The sequence below is a fragment of the Mustela erminea genome, chromosome 9 (genome assembly GCF_009829155.1).
Source record: "Mustela erminea isolate mMusErm1 chromosome 9, mMusErm1.Pri, whole genome shotgun sequence".
In the NCBI taxonomy this organism is placed as follows: domain Eukaryota; kingdom Metazoa; phylum Chordata; class Mammalia; order Carnivora; family Mustelidae; genus Mustela; species Mustela erminea.
In genome coordinates, this window is record NC_045622.1 from 57360352 (window position 1) to 57377198 (window position 16847).

The window sequence follows — 16847 nt, forward strand, 5'->3', positions numbered from 1 at the left end:
GCCTTACTGGGCTTCCTGGGCTCCTGATCCCATCAGATTCACTCACATCACCTAGTCATTATGGGTGACTTGTGGGTGAATATATTATTTGTGTGTGCAAAGGTGAATAAGTGGGTGAATATATTATTTGTGTGTGCAAGGATTTTGTGCATTCTTACTTAACTGTTAGTGCCCTATATGTACCTGCTTCTTGAGAAGTCAAGCAAATATACATATAGCCCTGAGACATCCAGCTTTCCCAAATTTTTATTAGTCTATCTTAATTTTGCCTAGTGTTTGCTTTTTAATTAAAGTGAAACATACATACAGAAAAATGCATAATTTAGCTCATGACTTGTCACAAAGTGAATACACCTGTGTCTTTAGTGCTGTTTCAGAAATAACATTTACCAACATCCTGTTAGCCCTGTCCAGTCATTATCCCCCTGCTGTTTTCTTTTTTCTCTTTTTTTTTTTTTTTTTTTTTTTAACAAGTAGAGAGGCAGGCAGAAAGAGAGAGAGGGAGAGAGGGAGGAGGAAACAGGCTCCCCGCTGAGCAGAGAGCCCAATGCAGGGCTTGAGACCATGACCTGAGCCAAAGGCAGAGGCTTTAACCCACTGAGCCACCCAGGCGCCCCTTTTTTCTCCTTTTTTTTTTTTTTTTAAATAAAGATTTTATTTATGTATTTGAGAGAGACAGAGACAGTCACTGAGAGCACTGAGGAGATAGAGATAAAGAGGCTCTGAGAGAAAGAGAGACAGAGTGGGGAGGAGAGGGAAAAGCAGGCTCCCCACAGAGCAGGGAGCCCAATGCAGGACTCAAGACTCGATCACAAGACCCCAGGATCACAACCCGAGCCGAAGGCCGACACCCAACTGACTGAGCCAACCAGGTGCCCATGTTTTCTTTTTAAATACAACAAAAACATATGTAGGGATGGTGACTCTGTTGGTTCCTAGGCGGGTGGGTGGCTCATAGTTATCTTGGGGTGAATCTGCTGGAAAGAGCTTCAGATTTGGAGCCAGAAGATCAGAGTTGCACTGTGGTCCTATTGTTTTATAGTTGTGTGACATTAGGCAGAGTACTTTTCTGAACTTCATTCCTCTTTGATAAAATGAAAACAGTGTCTACCTTGCAGAGCTGTTGTGAGGATCATGTGAAATACTTTGTAGATGGGAAACACTGTCTGTGGTAAGAAGCCATACTCAGATGCTAGGCGTTTTTAGTGAGGGAGGTAGAATCCTAAGCAGGAGATGATGTGAACCTGATGTAGGAGAGAAAATGGTGTTTGATCCCCACATCCATTCTCTTAACCACCTTCCTTTTAAATTTACATTGGTATGGTCACTGGCTTTCTGTTGAAATTTCCCCAAATGGAAATAATATAAAGGTCCTACAAGGGATCTCCAGAGATTTGGAATTTCACTCAGAGTTCGTCCATTAATTCTCAGTGTGGGTGTCCCCTGGAGCTGTGCAAGACAGAGGCTTTGGCAGAAGATTAACAAATTTCAATAGCAAATGTATATACTACCTCTTTATTAAAGACCTACTAAGCAAGCGTGTTCCTACCATAGACCCTTTTCTGATTATAGTCACACTGTTTCAATAGTGACCCAAATCTGTATCTCCAGCCCCAAATTACATTTTTCACCAGCTATGGGTTTTTCTGATTGTATGTCCAATAGGTACCTCATGTCTAAAACCAGACTTTCAAACCACCTGCCATTATGGCATGATGGTTTAGATTATGAAGTTTGGAGTGAGCTAGACCTGGGTTTGAATCTTAATTCTGCTACTTGTTAGCCTCATGATTTTGGACAGCTTGTTCAATATCTCTTAACTTCTATGAAAGAGGGTATTAATAGCACTTGCCTGATAGGGTTGATACTAGTGCTCAATGAATGAAGTTACTATTTTTACATTCTTGTTTGTTTTTGGCACATATGATCATCTACTTATTTATTCAAGCTAGGAAATTAGAGGTATTTCTAGAATTTCCCTTTTCTAATTCTTCACTTGAAATTGATTATCAGGGCCTGCCATAAGTAGTTCTCAAACTATTGCTTCCTCTTTTTTAAATCACTGCTCTATTTCAGACATATATCCCTACTTGCTTGGAACAAGTAATGGTTTTGTGCTGCATTCTGCAAAGCTTAATAAAATTACAGAACAGAAGAATAAACAAAAAAAGAATTAGAGAACAGACTCAAGAATCAGGTGGATGCAGGAGGGGACAGGGCTCCAAACATCCTTCACTTCAAACCATCTACTTTTATCTGTATTTTGGGTTCTGTTTGAAGATTGATCCTGAAGAGGGTTTACTTTTATTTATTTTTTAAAAAGATTTTATTTATTTATTTGACAGACAGAGATCACAAGTAGGCAGAGAGGCAGGCAGAGAGAGACTGGGGGAAGCAGGCTCCCCGCTGAGCAGAGAGCCGATGTGGGGCTCTATCCCAGGGCCCTGAGACCATAACCTGAACTGAAGTCAGAGGCTCAACCCACTGAGCCACCCAGGTGCCCCCTGAAGAGGGTTTACTTTTAAAATATGATTTAAAACTTTTCATTCATTTAAGAAGTGTTTATCAAGCATGTTCTATGTGTCAGGCATTGTGCTAAGTTCTAAGAATTCAATGGTGAGCACACAATCTGATTTCAGGGAACATATGATACTAGGAGAAAAGTTAAAGAAATACAAAAAGGCATAATTAGAAACTATGAGAGCTGTGGGGCACCTGGGTGGCTCAGTGGGTTAAGCCGCTGCCTTCGGCTCAGGTCATGATCTCAGAGTCCTGGGATCGAGCCCCGCATTGGGCTCTCTGCTCAGCAGGGAGCCTGCTTCCTCCTCTCTCTCTGCCTGCCTCTCTGCCTGCTTGTGATCTCTCTCTGTCAAATAAATAAATAAATAAAATCTTAAAAAAAAAAAAAAAAAGAAACTATGAGAGCTGTGAAGGAAAAGACTCTGGTGCTCTGCATAGTAGGAACTTGACCTAGTATGGAACTGGGAACTAGGTGGTTAGGGTGAGTTTACATGAGGAAGTAACAGTGGTTGAGCTGAGATGTGAAGGATAGGTTAAAATTAACTAGATGAAGGAGTAGAGAAAAGAAAGCTTTGGATAGAAGGAAGAGCATGGACAACACTAAACCACATGTGGATATAACCTACTAATGAACTTTCAGCCTCTAACAGCAGCTAACATTTATTCTCTGTGCTTGGTATGGTGCTTAATGCTTTGCACATACTGTCTTGTTAAATCTTTACAATGACCCTCTGAGAAAGTACTGTTACTATTAACATTTTATAGATGGGGAGACTGGGGACACAGAGAGGTTAAATAGGTTAACCTGCTTAAGGTTGCACAGCTAGTAAGCGATAAAGACAGGATTTCATGTTTATTTTATTTTTATTTTTATTTTTTTAGCTCTACATCACATTTATTTATTTTTTAAAGATTTTATTTATTTATTTATTTGACAGAGAGAGAGAGTAAACACAAGCAGGGAGAGGTGCAGGCAGAGACAGAGGGAGAAGCAAGCTCCCCACCAAGCAGGGAGCCCGATACAGGGTTCGATCCCATGACCAAGGATCATGACCCAAGCCGAAGGCAGAGTCCTTAACCCACTGAGCCACCCAGGTGCCCCTATTTATGTTTTTATTAAAATATAATGTATTATTTGTTTCAGGGGGACAGGTTTTTGATTCATCAGTCTTACACAATTTACAGTGCTCACCATAGCAATAGCTTCCCCAGTGGCCATTTTGGAAGTTCCAAGCGAATAGGGATATATGTCTGAAATAGAGCAACCTCCCATCCCTCCCACCACCCTGTGTCTAGCAACCCTCAGTTTGTTTCCTGTGATTAGGAGTCTCTTATGGTTTGACTCCCTCTTTGGTTTCATCCCATTTCATTTTTTCCTTTCTTCCCCGATGATCCTTTACCTTCTCAAATTCCATGTATCAGCGAGATCATATGATAACTGTCTTTCTCTGATTGACTTATTTTACTTAGCATCCTATCCTCTAGTTCCATCCACGTCATTGCAAATGGCAAGATTTCACTTTATGATGGCTGCATAATATTCCATTGTGTATATATGGGCCACATCTTCTTTATCCATTCATCTGCCGATGGATATCTAGGCTCTTTCCATAGTTTGGCTATTGTGGACATTGCTGCTATAAGCAGTGGGGTGCAGGTGCCCCTTTGGATTACTACATTTGTATCTTTGGGGTAAATACCCAGTAGTGCAATTGCTGGGCCATAGGGTATAGAGCCAGAATTTTAATTAGGCAGTCTAACTGCAGACCTCATGCTCTTAGCCATTGTGGTATATCGCCTTCCCCTTGTTTCTTACCATTCTAGCCTGTACGTCATACAGGCTGGAACATAGATCTGATCTATGTTCCTCCCCTTTACTCCCTCCGTTTAGAAACCTTGATTGTTTCCTATCACCTACAGGATAAAATCTGAATTCTTTAGTATGATGTAAGCGCCTTACAATTTAGTACTACTTATCCTCGTCATCTGCTACGCCTTCCTAAAACTGCATGCCATTGCTCAAATGTAATAAACTCTGTTTTTGTGCATGCTGTTCTGTCTGGAATGCTCTCTTTAAGAAAAAAAAAAAAAAAGATTTATTTTATTTATTTGTCAGAGAGAGAGAGAGAGCACAAGCAAGGGGAGTGGCAGGCAGAGGGAGAAGTAGGCTCCCTGCTGATCAAGGAGCCCCATGTGGGACTTGATCCCAGGACCCTGGGATCACGATGTGAGCCAAAGGCAGACGCTTAACTGACTGAGCCACCCAGATGTCCCTAGAATGCTCTTTTTTTACTTTTCCTTTGGTGAATCGCTACTCCTCCCACTCACACATTAAGTACTCAGCTTAAATGTTACTTTCTTGGTAAGGCTTTCCTAATCATCCATCTGGAGTAATCAGACCTTCACATGTCCTCCAAAACAGTAACTTCTGTGTTCCTGGTCTGAAGCAAGGCAGGAATCCTAGGTCTTTATCTTCCTACATCCAGTTCATAAGAACTTTGGGTCTACCTCCATGATGCCTTTCAAGTAACACCGTTCTTCTTCGGTCCTACTGCCGCTGCACTTGCCATCTCACTCCGTTCTGCCTCTGGACTCGGTGTTGTGCCAGATTCATCTTTTTTTTTTTTTTTTTTTTTTAAAGACTTTATTTATTTATTTGCCAGAGACAGAAGGAGAGAGAGTGAGCACAGGCAGACAAAGAGTCAGGCAGAGGCAGAGGGAGAAGCAGGCTCCCTGCCGAGCAAGGAGCCCGATGTGGGACTCGATCCCAGGACCCTGGGATCATGACCTGAGCCGAAGGCAGCTGCTTAACCAACTGAGCCATCCAGGCGTCCCCCAGATTCATCTTTTGAAAAGGCACACACAGGAGCGCCTGGGTGGCTCAGTGGGTTCAGCCTCTGCCTTCGGCTCAGGTCATGGTCTCAGGGTCCTGGGATCGAGCCCTGCATCAGGCTCTCTGCTCAGCGGTGAGCCTGCTTCCCCCTGTTTCTGCCTGCCTCTCTGCCTACTTGTGATCTCTCTCTCTGTCAAATAAATAAATAAAATCTTTAAAAAAAAAAAAAAAAAGAAAGAAAAAGAAAAAAGAAAAGGCACACACAAGCCATTCACCTGCTCAGGACACTGCCTTTCTGGTGTTCCTCCTACAAGTCACTGTTAGTCTCCACTAGACGGCCCAGTGTTCTCTCACATTCCTTTTAGCACTGCTCAGGTCTGTGTTCTTTGGCGTTGTATTAAGGTGAAATAAAGGTATGTTTCTTTCTCCACAAGATTGTAAGCCTGTCTAGTTCACGTTTGAGTCTCCAACACAGTATATACAAGTGTTTATTTCATGTTTATGGTTGAATGTCGCTGGTTAAATTTCATTAATTCCAAGTTAAGATTAACCCATTTTGTATGTTTTGAAGAGTCTGTGTTGCAAATAGGGTTTTGGTTTTTAAAAATTTTTTTTAAGATTTTATTTATTTATTTGAGAGAGAATGAGTGAGAGAGAGCACGAGAGAGGAGAAGGTCAGAGGGAAAAGCAGACTCCCCAAGGAGCTAGGAGCCCGATGCGGGACTCGATCCTGGAAGTCTGGGATCATGACCTGAGCCGAAGGCAGTCATTCAACCAACTGAGCCACTCAGGGTTTGGGTTTTTTTTAAAGATTTCGTCCTAAAGGTCCTAAAATTGCAGTTTCAGGAAAATTGTGTGAGGAACTCTTCATACTTCTCGATGATCCCAGATACATGGACTGTTATTTTATCTAATGCTGTTAAAGTTACTTAACATCTTTAAACATGGAGAAAATGGCATCTCTGCCACAAGTTAATTGTAGCAAACCCCTTAGTTGTGCCACACCATAAGTTAGTTGTAGCAAAAACCCTTTGAACAAGAAATGTATAAGTGCTTTGTACACATAAAGGACCATACTGATGACAGGTATAGGTTGTAGTTGAGGTGTGCTAGAGAGAGCACTGGATTTAGAAGATTTGAGCTCTGGCTCTGCAATCCTTGAGGTTGATCTTGAAGCAGGCATTTTCTTCTAGTCTTCTAGTCTGTAAAATTGGAACAAACATGCTTTCCTCTTCGGGTTCTTTAGGAGGGATTAATTGAGATGTGAGAAATAGCTGTCCTTAAATTCTTTTTTTTTTTTTTTTAATAAAGATTGTATTTATTTATTTGACAGAGAGAAATCACAAGTAGATGGAGAGGCAGGCAGACAGAGAGAGAGAGGGAAGCAGGCTCCCTGCTGAGCAGAGAGCCTGATGCGGAACTCGATCCCAGGACCCCGAGATCATGACCTGAGCCGAAGGCAGCGGCTTAACCCACTGAGCCACCCAGGCGCCCTGTCCTTAAATTCTTGAAGTCTGTTAAAATGTTAGGTTTGTTGTCTGTTTTTTTTTTTTTTTTTTTTACCACGGCCACATTAGATACATTCCCATTTATTTTATTAGTTATATATTAATAAGTTTAGTGTTTTGTTTTTTTTTTAAGATTTTATTTATTTGACAGAGATCACAAGTAGGCAAAGAGGCAGGCAGAGAGAGAGAGGGAGAAGCAGGTTCCCTGCTGAGCAGAGAGCCTGATGCAGGGCTTGATCCTAGGACCCTGAGGTCATGACCTGAGCCGAAGGCAGAGGCTTAACCCACTGAGCCACCCAGGCACCCCTAAGTTTGGTTTTTGAAGCAGCCTAGCATCCTATTTAGAAATCCAACTCTTACTAATACTTGTGTTTATTAATTTCTTTCAGAGGTTAAAGGCATCACAGTGGAACTAGAAGGATAGGGGATTCAGTGCTGTGTAGGAGGTAGAGACTGAAGATAAAGCAGAGGGGGTGGGGGGAGAGGGAGAGATGGGGACGGTGAGAGAGGAGAGGACAGAGAGGTGTCATCTGAGTTTTTTTTAGCTACTTAAAGCCTATTTGAAAACAAACCAGATCCTGGGCAGAATCCTTATTCTCTCAAGCTTATGTTCTGTAATCACAAGTTATCTCAAATCAGCAGACCTTGCTCAGACATATAAATAAATTGTAAAATTTCCATCTCAGGCAGGAGATAGCAAATCTTCAGTGTAGTTGTCACATGTGTTCCAGCATGAATGTGGGGTGGGTGGCTAGATGACCATTAAGGTCTCTTTCAACATTGAGATTCTGTGATTTGTTGACAAGGTATAGAAAGCTGCTTTTATTTAGGCCTTTTCTTTTCTTTTCTTTTCTTTTTTTCAATTTTAATTTATTTAGGCTTTTAAGACCAATGTAATTATAAATTGCACTCTTCTCTGTGGCTTTTGTTTATGAAACCTTGTGAATGCCTTGAGTATAGTTCCTGTTAGCTTTCATTCTGCCCCATATGAAGTTAGTATTACGAGTTTCCAAGAATCACCTCCTGTCATCAGGATTAATGAAGCATCCACATGTGCCTTGCTTTGGGGATGGGACCCAGTAGGATAACAAACAAAGTGCTTGTTTCTAGGGGATTTGGTTTTTCTTTTTCCTGGAAAGGAGGAAGCCCTAACTGGTGAAGTTTTGACCAGATTCTGAGGAGCTTAGTTCTATGTCAAAGATTTTTGTTGTTGTTATTGTTGAGAATGGTATCCTGGATAAAGAACCATGGGAAATTTTTGGACGTGCTTTAGATATGATCTATCCAGTACCAATACCCTTCTTTTACTGAGACCCAAGCTAGGGCAAGTGACTTGCCTAAAGCCATAAATTTAGTAGGTGATGGCTTCAGAACTTACCTCCAGGGGCTTCTGACACCAAATCTAGGGTATTTTTTTGTTTGTTTTACCATTGGTGTGACTGTCTTTAGGAGTAGTTGCAAATCTTTACATTGAAGCTGTTCCTCCTACGGTTTCTTTTACCTTTCTTTTACCTCATCATCTTCTGTGTTTGTGTGCAAACATCGTGTTAGATATATTGCCTGTAGGGACAAATCCGTTTACTCCTCTGTGACAATGAAACAGGGTGAACAGGTTCTTAGGTGTTTTGTAGAAAGACCTTCTTGAGGGACAACTGAATAGGGCCTCTTGGATGTTATAATGAATCCTCTCTGGGTTTTGATTTGCCCTCTGCTTTTCTCCCCAGGAAGCTGCAGGCTTACCAACACTGCCTTATTACTCAGCGCTACCCTCTGGAGAGAGAGGATGAGGCCTGGTAAATAAATTCGAGGTCAGGGTTCTGAAACAGCAGTCCTTCCCTCCAACCAGTAGTGTTTCCTCCAACCTTCTTTATGGCTTCTCATCCTTGAGATAAGTCCACCATCCGTTCCAGTAGAAAATTCTTCTGCGCTTACCTCTTCAGAGGGGTTTTGGTTTTTTAATGTTTCTAAAGCTATTATATCTTCAGAAAAAAATTCTTTAGTGTTTGCTTTTAAAATTAGAGCTTTTTTTTTTTTTTTTTAAAGATTTTATTTATTTGACACAGAGAGAGAGATAACAAATAGACAGAGAGGCAGGCAGAGAGAGAGGGGGAAGCAGGCTCCTGCCAAGCAGAGAGCCCGATGCGGGACTTGATCCCAGGACCCTGAGATCATGACCTGAGCCAAGGGCAGCGGCTTTAACCCACTGAGCCACCCAGGCACCCCTGATTGTTTTGATTAAAAAGTTGATTCATGGGGTCCTGGGTGGCTCAGTCGTTAAGTGTCTTCCTTTGGCTCAGGTCATGATCCCTGGGATCCAGGATTGAGCCCTGCGTGGGCCTCTCTGCTTGGCGGGAAACCTTCTCTCTCTCCCACTCCCCCTGCTTGTGTTCCCTTTTTCACTGTCTCTCACTGTCAAATAAATTGGTAACATCTTAAAAAAAAAAAAAAGTTGATTCTTAGGAGGGGGTATAGAGGTACGGGGTTTCTTTGAGCCATTGAGAATGTGCTAGCTTTTATTTATTCATTTGATGGCTGTTGAAGAGCAGTAAAGAATAATGTAGAGACCACATAGACCAGTCACTACCTATGTGACTAAGTCACTTAATTCCTGAGACTCAGATCTTCTCATCTTGAAGATAGAAATAAAACATATGTAGCTGAGAAGACTAGATGAGATGTCCATGTTCAGCTGGACTGCAGTTTTGGCTCTAACACTTACTAGCTGTGTGACCTTAGGCAAGTTATTTAATCTTAGTTTCCTTTTCTGTAAAATAGAGAGGGATAATCATAGTATTTGTTATTGTGTCATTGGGTTATTGGGAAGATTAAGCAAAATAAAGCAGGGAAGTGTTTAGCACAGTGCCTGCTGCATACTAAATGCTCATTAAATGTTAGCTATTAATTACAATGGTAGCAGCAACAGCAAGGATAGTCTGTAGGTATTTATGATGCTAGGATGTCAGGTGGCAGAGAAAAGACTAGAAGGCATTGATTGCATAGGGCAGTGGATCTATCAGAGCCTTTTCCCCTGCCAACTTTCCTAGTGAGAGGGCCTATAGGGACTGAGAGGCTCTCATTGGACCTACAGCTTCCCACAGTGAGAGCTTCCCTCCTAGGCTAGTAGGCTGAGGTAGGAGGTTCAGATGTACTTCAGAAGACAGTGAGAAGACCAGTCTGGCAGGGTAGAGGGTTTGGATAAGGGCATAAATAACTCTAAAAGGTAAAACTGAGGCCAGGTCCAAACTGAGGCCAGGTCCTGGAGGGCCTTGATGGCCAGGTGAATTCTTTGTATTAGAAGCGCCCCTGCCCCACAAATGGGCTCAGTTGGTTAAGCCACTGCCTTCAGCTCAGGTCATGATCCTGGAGTCCTGGGATGGAGTACTGCATCAGGCTCCCTGCTCAATGGGGTGTCTGCTTCTTCCTCTGACCCTCCCGCATCTCATGCTCGCTCTCTCTCTCTCTCTCTTTCTCTCTCTCCCTCTCAAATAAATAAGTAAAATCTTAATTAAAAAAAAAAAGAGAGAGAGAGAGAAGCACCCTACCCTGGGCCGTCTCTGTGGAAATTGCTCTTTGTTTTTCCTTTATACTTTTTAAAATGGTAATACTCATTTTTTAATGGCAATACTTGTTAAAAGCTGTAACGTTTACATTTTAATCAAAAATAGTAAAACAAACACCCATGCACAGGAGATATTACCAGACCCTTTGAAAACACCCTGTGTGCTCCACAGGCATCACCAACTTCTGTCCAACCTCTATCTCAGTGCTATTCTGAATCTTGTGTTAGTCATTTATTGTTTTCCTTCCTTCTTCTCTCCTTTCTTTCTTTTTTTTTTTAAGATTTTATTTATTTATTTGACAGAGATCACAAGTAGGCAGAGAGGCAGGCAGAGAGAGAGGAAGAGGAAGCAGACTCCCCACTGAGCAGAGAGGCCAATATGGGGCTCCATCCCAAGACCCTGGGATCACGACCCAAGCCGAAAGCAGAGGTTTTAACCCACTGAGCCACACAGGTGCCCCATCTTCTCTCCTTTCTTTTTATTTATTTATTTATTTATTTATTATTATTATTATTATTATTAAGATTTTATTTATTTATCTGAGGGAGAATGAATGAGAGAGAGCATGAGAGAGGAGGAGGTCAGAGGGAGAAGCAGACTCTCCAAGGAGCTGGGAGCCTGATGTGGGACTTGATCTGGGAAGTCTGGGATCATGACCTAAGCCGAAGGCAGCCGCCCAACCGAGCCACCCAGGCGCCCTCTCCTTTCTTTTAAAAATAGTTTTACCTATCCTGGTCTTCTGGGGACATGGAGCAGGGGCTGTGGATTCAGGCAGGAGCTGTTGCCTAGCTAGGCTGGGAGGAGAAGGGGGCGGGTGTAGTTCTGGTGCTGTGGCTGGAGGTGAGTGGTGGCCTGCGGTGGGGGAGGAGGAGGCTGGAGAAACTGGCCAGGCTCCTTGGCTGTCCCGCAGAGCAGGCCCAGAAGCTTGGCAGTTTTGGCAGAGAGGTTCCAGAGGAGAGTTCAGCCCTCTGAGGCTGCACAGCTGGGAGCTGTTGCCAGAGTTAAGAGCCCAGGAGGAGGGTTGGGATCTCATATTCTTTTGAGACACAGTATCAACTCTTTCAGGGGAGCTTCAGGGCTGACAAGGTGCCAGATGTAGGGGCGCCTGGATGGCTCAGTGGGTTAAGCCTTTGCCTTGGGCTCAGGTCATGATCTCAGGGTCCTGGGATCCAGCCCTGCATCCAGCTCTCTGCTCAGCGGGGAGCGTGCTTCCCCCTCTTTCTCTCTGCCTGCCTCTCTGCCTACTTGTGATCTCTCTGTCAAATAAATAAATAAAAGTCTCTTGAAATTTTTTTTTTAATTAAAAAAATAATTTAAAAAGGTGCCAGATGTAGCCAGGACAGTTTTAGCAGGCCTGCCTCCTATTTTCACCTCATACTTTTCTTGGAGTGTCGGTTGTGACAGTCATTAAATTATGTTTGCCACTTTGCTTTTCTAGAAAAGCTTTGGTTTTTGCTTTGGCTTGGCTTTCCTGGTCCTTCTTTGAATAAAGAACTTTCCTTTCTACCAATAGCAGTTGCTAATCACAGACTGCAAGTGATACTGTGGGAAAGAAAGCTAAAGGCCTGGGAAAAGAAGCAGGGTGATGGGGGTCTCTGCAGCGGTGGGCCTTGGTCTGACCCCCACCACTCGCTCCAGTCATTCTCTGGTGCCCAGAGTTAAATTTGGAAATCTGCCATCCAGATGTATTTCAGTGGAACAGATTCAAGGAGCCCTAGTGTGTTAGATACTATGGGGGATCATAGAGAGAGAGAGAAATGGAACTGCTTATGCCCTTGATATTTACATTCTAGATGTGAGGACAAGATTTCCATGCTCATATAGTTAAGGCAGGACAAGCGGTGAATGCAGAATGTAGACACATTTTTCTGATTACCAATGTAAAAATACATGTTTATTTAGAATAAATTCAAATATAAAAGAAGCATAGTGTAGAAACTCCCCCACAGACTAACCCCTCCCTTAGATAACCACTCTTACCTGTTGTTAAGAACTATTTGAGGAGTTGAAATTTTTTTTTTAAGATTTTTTTTTTTTCTTTTAAGTTGACAGATCACAAGAACGGAGAGAGGCAGGCAGAGAGAGGAAGGGAAGCAGGCTCCCCGCTGAGCAGAAAGTGGGACCGGGGCTTGGGGGCTCGATCCCACGACTCTGGGATCATGACCCAAGCCAAAGGCAGAGGCTTTAACCCACTGAGCCACCCAGGCGCCACTGAGGAGTTGAAATTTGAGCTGGACCTTAAAGTAAAATTCAGAGAGGCAGACTGATGGAAGGAAAGCAAGCATCCTGAAGATCCAAGCTCCCATTCCGGGGAAGAGCATCTCCACTAGCTTCCTTGACAAACAGCCAGCTTCTGCTTGGAATACCTTTGTGACTAGGTGCCAAAATGCCCAGAATAGGAATTAACCTTTGTTAAGTAACATCTTGTGCTTATGTGCTAGTCAGTGTGTTGGGCACCATATAGATATAGTTATGAGATTAATCCTCATTATAACCTTATAAAATAGATATCTTTATATTTATTTTACAAATAGGGATACTGAGGCCCAGAGGTTACCTGCCAGGGTCACATAGCAGCAAGTGGTATAGAGTTCTTCCATTCACTAGCTATGTGATCTTGGGTAAATTATTTCATCTCTGTGGCTCAGTTTCCTTTTCTGTAGAGCTGAGTGGTAATAGTACCTGCTTCACCAAGGAAGTTTTTCAGATTAATGAGCTAATACATGTTAGCAGAACAGGGCATTCATGTCACATAGTACACATTCAGCAATAGCTGCTATTTATTATTTTCTCTCTTATTCTAACATGATCTGTATCATCTCTCTACTTCTGTATATGGCCTTTCTGCCTGTTCAGCCATCCCCTACACTTTCCTCCCTATAGTTTTTCCCTCTGCTTCCAGCCATTCCATTGTCTTCATTCTGTCTCCAAAGTGTCTCATTCCTCATCTTTCCATTCTCTCTCATTTTCCCCTTTTGTGTCCTCATTACCTGTATTATGTTGTAGCAGCCTTGTGACCTTCCTCCCTACTGTTAGTCTCGTTTTGTGTACCAGAATAATTTCTGAAAGTACAGGTCTCATTGTACCACATCTCGGTGTTAAAAACACACAAAATATTCAAATCTTTGATTTCTTGGTTTCAGGTTCAAGATTCTCCAGCTCTGACCCCATCTCACAACTTAAAAAGTCTGTTTTCAGGGGCGCCTGGGTGGCTCAGTGGGTTAAGCCGCTGCCTTCGGCTCAGGTCATGATCTCAGGGTCCTGGGATCGAGTCCCGCATCGGGCTCTCTGCTCAGCAGGGAGCCTGCTTCCCTCTCTCTCTCTTTCTGTCTGCCTCTCCATCTACTTGTGATTTCTCTCTGTCAAATAAATAAATAAAAAAAATCTTAAAAAAAAAAAAAAAAAAAAAAAAAGTCTGTTTTCAGACTACTTCCACAGTCTTCTCTGCTTTCTCTTTCCCACTCTTCTGTCTGGGGAGATTTTACCTGCATATTTTAAGATCCGCATTCAAATATCACTTCATTTTCTTAGTCTTTTTACCTACTCTCAACTAGTTGGAATTTTTATATCCTTTTGTGGGAGTTAACACATACTGTCTTGAAATATAATTTTCAAGGCACGTTTCTTATCTCCTGTGTAATTATAAGCTAGCTGAGTGTAGAGGCTGTGTTTAATTCACTTTGTATATTCCCTTCAATGTCCTAAAGCAGTGCTTTGCACATAGTAGGTGCTTAATAAATACTGGTGGTGTAAGTAAAAGTTGGGGGGGGCGGTCCTGATGACTGGTGGGTTTCTCTCCCAGTGAGAGCCGCTGTTCAGTGGGTGGAAACGCTGTGGTTTTGTTTTCTAAGAGTCCGACATCTTTTCTTTTCGGCCATGGAGGAGAGGCAGAGCCTGTAGGTTCTGCCCATGGGTCCCAGTGCCTGTGTCTGTGAAGGGGCTCCAGCCAGTGCCTGCCGTACTAGGTCCCGTGCCTTGGCCCCTCAGCCCCTCCCCACAAATGCTCAGCGGAACAGGGGATTAGGTTCTGGCAGCACAGCTGGGATTTTGGCGGCCATTCCACAGTCGACAATAGCACGCAGCCACTGGGACAGAACAGCGCGGGCCTGCGCTCCAAGGCCACAGTCTGCCTGGGCTGCTTGTTTGGGTGGCCGAGGGGGAGGAGCAGGCCCAGCGCGGCGTCCTGGCCTTGCCACGCAGAAGGTACGGGCTGGAGAGATTCCCTCAGGGAATGGGCATGGTGGGGGTGGGTGGCCTTGTCCCAGGGCAGGCGGCGCCGGCGAAAGGAGGCCGGTGCTTTGTGTGTGAGTGGCATGTGTGTGCGTAAAGACACAGCCGCCCCGCCCTGGAGCCGGCAGGAAGCTGCCCCGCGTGAAAGGGCCTGTGTCCTGCTCACCCTCCAGAACTCCCGGCTCTTCCTCGGTGCCCCGCGCGCGCGCCGGCAGGCAGGGGCTGATCTAATCATCAGGGCAGCCCGTTGCTGGCCAGAGAGGTGGACAGGCTGTCACTGCTGTGTTAAGAGAGCGAAGGGGGAGTGTCCGGGTGATACCAGGTTTGTCAGGCAGGCCACTGTGAGATGTGTTTTGTGTTTTATGCCACAGTTTGCCTTGGCTCTTGCCAGTGTTGCGGTTCAGGATTTTTTTGTCTGCTGGCTCCCGCGCTCCTCTTCCCCCTCCCCCCCATGCGTCCTATTCTCTTGTTCGTGGGCCTAGCCCTCCCGGCCCCTCCTCTCCGGGGCGCCCCTCCCCCCTTGCCGAGAGTTCCTTGCTTTCGCCGTGCTCCCAGACCACGGAAGCTTGCTGTGCCTTTAAAGAAAGCAGACTCCCGGCTGTGACGCACTTCTGGCTGTCAGCCAGGAAGATCGCTCCTGCCAGGCTGAGAAGAAAACCAACAACTTTTCTTTTGTGTGTGGGGTTACTTTCCACTAGCCCCCCCCCTCCTCTCCTTTCAAGATTTAAATGCTAATGGCGGATTAAAACCTGTAGATACGTTTGGCTTTAGGAGTCTGGTAAGGCCCCCCCCCCCTTTGCACTGAGACTTTTCTCCCTCCCTCTTTCTCTGGGTTTTTGTTCAAACATGGACGAGGGGGTGCGGTGGAGTTCCCCCCCCCCCCACCTTTCCTGCGCCATCCTTAAAGGGGAGGGAGAGGAGAGGGAGCGCAAGTAAACACTCAGAAACAGGCGCTGGGAGCAGAGCTTGCCAACATCCGGGAGTTGGCGCCTTTGAGAGCAAAGGGTTGCTTTCTTCCCCCTTCGCGTAGATGTCAGCGTGTTTTTGTTCGGAGGGGGGAAGGCGTGCGCCTGCACATTGAGCTGTAGAGACAGCTCAAGAGAGCTTCTCCATTCCTGAGGCTTGGTGTGTACGCAGTGGTGGGGAGTGAAAAAGGTTCATTTTGCCAGCTGGTGGCTACCAGGGTGTGTGAATATAGTAGTGGTGTCAGGTGCTAATGTACTGCTGGAGTGTGCTTGGGTGTATATGTATATGTGCAGTATATGGCTGTAAGCCCCAGGTCTGCTTCAGGAGGCAACCCTTTTTCCCACTCCTGATCTGGACCCTGCAGAGCATGGGGAGGGGGGAGGGCAGGTATCAGTAAACCACTTTTGAAGAAACCTGGGAAATCTTGGTTTCCCTTGAAGCCCTTCTCTTGTTCCTCACCAGGGCTCTGGGCCAAATTCTAGGCTACACAGAAGGGTTGGTCTGGGTGAAGAGGGGGAGGCTTGAGTCCAGACTAAGTCCCCTAAAGGGGGCCCAGGGAGTACATCCAGCAAGCTGGTCTGCCCTGACCTCAGGAGTGCAGAGAAACCCTTTAGACTTAGATGGGACAGCCTATCCAGGACTCTCCAGGAGTTGAAAAGGAAAGTATGTTTTTCCCTCCCTGGCTTATGTTGGAGCTGCTGGTCCTTGGGCCTTTTACCTCCTCCAAGCCTAGAGATGCAGCAGCAAGATATTTCCTACTTTGTTCTTTATGATGAGTTAGCCTATGGCGACATTGCTTGGCCTTTGCTGGGCCCCTCTGAGGTAACCTACCAGGTGAGGTCTGGGTGGTTGTTTTCCCATGTCTCCTGACTTGTCCCTCCCAGAGTCAGAGGAGGAGGAACACCCTCAAGATCTGGGTGTTTGCCCTTTGGATGTGGGCTTCGCTTAGATGGTGGGATATCTCTTTTAGAAAGGTGTACAGAGCATGGAATTCTTATGGCTACAGGCACACAGGCTGTCAGGGTAAGTAGTGGTAAATCTTGCCATTGAGCCTGGTCTTAGAGCTAGGACAGCTCCCTTACAGCTTTATAAGCTCCCTTCTGGGCTCTGAGCCTTTGGAACCATGGGGTACATAGGGGGCGGGGCTTGGGAAGGACACTTGGAGGTGGGAGTTTTTGCGGGCTTTGGGCCCAGAAATTTTGAGAGTGGGAGGATGGTTCAGTGGAGGCA

The 16847-nt window shown here is 44.7% G+C and overlaps 1 protein-coding gene across 8 annotated transcripts in view; it reads left to right on the top strand.

Annotated features, from left to right (window-relative positions):
- The window catches only part of NUMA1 (nuclear mitotic apparatus protein 1), a 77522-nt gene that overhangs the window by 21680 nt on the left and 38995 nt on the right, over positions 1–16847 (top strand). Inside the window, exon 1 of one of the 8 annotated variants that reach the window (XM_032359506.1) lies at positions 14296–14624. The exons of 3 other annotated variants lie outside the window; for them this stretch is intronic. The gene's annotated coding sequence lies outside the window, so the exon portion shown is untranslated. Of the gene's footprint in view, positions 1–14295; positions 14625–14760; positions 14974–15030; positions 15430–16847 lie in introns of those variants that run through there. 4 more of the 8 variants (XM_032359505.1, XM_032359503.1, XM_032359512.1 and 1 more) reach the window with 4 other exon arrangements.